Here is a 2690-nt window from a genome sequence, read left to right as displayed (position 1 = left end):
CCTTGTTGGGTTACTATATTTGACAACGTCCGCGTTATACCATTAATAGGTGTAATTTGAGCGTATCAAATTTTGGCGCCGTTGCCGGGGAATACGGTTTTGAAATTACTAAATAGTGTTTGCTTTGATTAAAGTCTTTTGCTTAATTCATCACACCTTGTCTGCTACTTGCGTAAATAAGGTGAACATGAATCGACATCAGCAAAATCAACGAGCTGACAACCAAGGAAATATGGTGAACAATCAGGCTAATGAACCAGTCGATGAAAATATTTTCGCTGAATTTGTTCCGGAGGAAGACTATGCATCTCCTATTGTTCAGCCTCGATTTGGAGCTGCTACTGTGAAAATTGACTCCTCTCTATACCAGTTGCTGAAACTTGAGGGATACTTTCGGAACTCTACCGAGAATAACCCTCACCGTCATTTGAAGAATTTTGTTGATGTATGTGCTAATCACATCCACAACAATGTTGCACAAGATGCTATTAGGTTGAGGTTATTCAAATATTCCCTAGCTGGAGAAGCAAGAATATGGTTCGAGAAGCTGCCCCGGAATTCTATTACTTCATGGGCAGAAATGACAACTGCTTTTCTCACAAAGTGGTATCCCCCTACCAAAAGAGCTGAAATTCGTGATAAGATATATGAATTTAAGCAGCGACCGGGGGAACAACTATATGAAGCATGGGAGAGATTCAAGGAGTATTTGCAGGACAGTCCGAATCATGGTTTTCTTGATCATATATTGATGGAGAAGTTCTATCGAGGGTTAGACCTAGTGTCACAGTCAGTGGCTAATAATGCAGCTGATGGTTGTTTTATGAACAAGACCTTTCCACAAGTGACCACCATACTTAACAAGCTAACAACTCATAATCAGGCTTGGCACTCAAACAATGCTGATGTGGTACCATATGGTAGTGCCATGATCCAGAATATGGTGAGGGAGAATCAAGATACCCAGCAAACATTGGCAGCACTTGCAACAAATATTGCCTTGCTGACAAAGAAGTTTGATGAATCTCAAATCAAAAAGGTAAATGTTTGTGAAGATAATATAGTCTTGCCGCAAGGGATGTACCATGCTCAAGATGGTCCGCTCCTCGAGGGGCCATCTAGGCAGGTTGAAGATGCCAACTATGTTAACAACCCTCAAGGGGGTTATCAAAGACAGAATTACCAAGGTGGCTATCAGAGTCAAATTCAATGGAGACCGCAGCAAGGCCAAGGCCAAGGTGCTTACAACAATTCTGGTAACTACAACAATAATTTTGGTGGTGGAAATCACAGGAGCTATAATAACAGCAACAATTTTGGGAACAAGAGCACAAATCCTTATATACCACCTAAAAGTGAGTCATCAGAGCAAGGTAGTTCGAAGGTTGAAGCAATACTTGAGCAGATTTTGGCAAATCAATCTAAGTCTGACAGAACTTTATCTGGGCTGACCGAAACAGTGGGGTCCCATACAGCAGCTATTCAGAAGCTTGAGTCGCAGATGAGGGACATTTCTAGAGAGCAGCACCCTCCTAAAAAGGGAGGACTTCCGAGTGACACTATTCCAAATCCCAGAAATGGAGGAGGCGGTATAGACCGTGCATTTGCTATCACTACTAGGAGTGGTAAAACAATACAAGGGGCTGCTGAGAGATTGATTGATCTTGAGCCGATAAATGAAGAGAATGAGGTGCAGTCTCAAGCACCCATTACTGCTGCTGAGATTCCTGCTGACACGAAGGTTGCTGAGACTCCAGAGATGGTGGAGGAAGCTGATAACACAAGCAAGCAGGCTGTAAAAGGGGCCCTCCGCCCTTTGACACAGCTTTTCAAATCTAAACCTCCTTTTCCTCAGAGGATGGTAAAACAGAAGGAAGATGCTAAGTTTGAAAAGTATTACGATCAGCTGAAGCAATTATCCCTAAATTTTCCCTTCTTGGAAGCCGTCAAGGAGATGCCCGGTTTTGCAAAATATTTGAAGGATTTGCTGACCAAGAAGAAGATGGTTCAACATGATACAGTGAGTTTGACTCACACTGTGAGTTCCATCATCTCAACCACACTCGTTCAGAAAAAGGGAGATCCTGGAGCGTTCACCAACAAATCCTTGTTCTATTGGGCACCATGATTTTGCTCGGGCCTTGTGTGATAATGGGGCTAGTATATATTTGATGCCCCTTGCTATATATAAACAATCAGGTTTGGGAATGCCAAGACCGACTACAATGAGATTGCAAATGGCTGATAGGTCTATCAAAAGACCTATAGGGGTGGTGGATGATGTAATTGTGCGGGTTGGTGAGTTTATGTTGCCCACTGATTTTGTGATCCTTGATTGTGATGTTGATCGAGACATTCCTATCATTCTGGGGAGACCTTTCCTTGCAACAGGGAGGGCTCTTATAGATTCGGAGAAAAATGAAATCAAGTTCCGAATCAACAATGAAGAAGTGATTTTTCAAGCTAGCAAAGGGATGAAGTTACCAAGTGCCTATTAATAATGCAGTAGAGTTCAAAATGGAAGAAGAGAGCTTGGGTGAGGCATTGGCTGGGATTCTGATGAATTTCGACACTGAAGATATGAATGGCTATGAGGAGACAGTTAATTCACTTGTGGGGTTGGGCTCATACACATACCACCCAAAGAAGCTGAGTCTTGATCTGGAAAATAGAACAACTCCTCCAGCAAA

The 2690-nt window shown here is 42.5% G+C and overlaps 1 non-coding gene across 1 annotated transcript; it reads right to left on the bottom strand.

Annotated features, from left to right (window-relative positions):
* Window positions 1–629: 629 nt before the first annotated feature.
* On the bottom strand, window positions 630–735 carry LOC132634408 (small nucleolar RNA R71). The gene has a single exon (XR_009580136.1). It is a non-coding gene; the product is annotated as a small nucleolar RNA R71 (small nucleolar RNA).
* Window positions 736–2690: the final 1955 nt, after the last annotated feature.

This window comes from Lycium barbarum, chromosome 3 (genome assembly GCF_019175385.1).
Source record: "Lycium barbarum isolate Lr01 chromosome 3, ASM1917538v2, whole genome shotgun sequence".
Taxonomy (NCBI): domain Eukaryota; kingdom Viridiplantae; phylum Streptophyta; class Magnoliopsida; order Solanales; family Solanaceae; genus Lycium; species Lycium barbarum.
The sequence above is the reverse complement of the archived record's forward strand: the minus strand, read 5'-3'. Positions and strand labels throughout refer to the sequence as shown.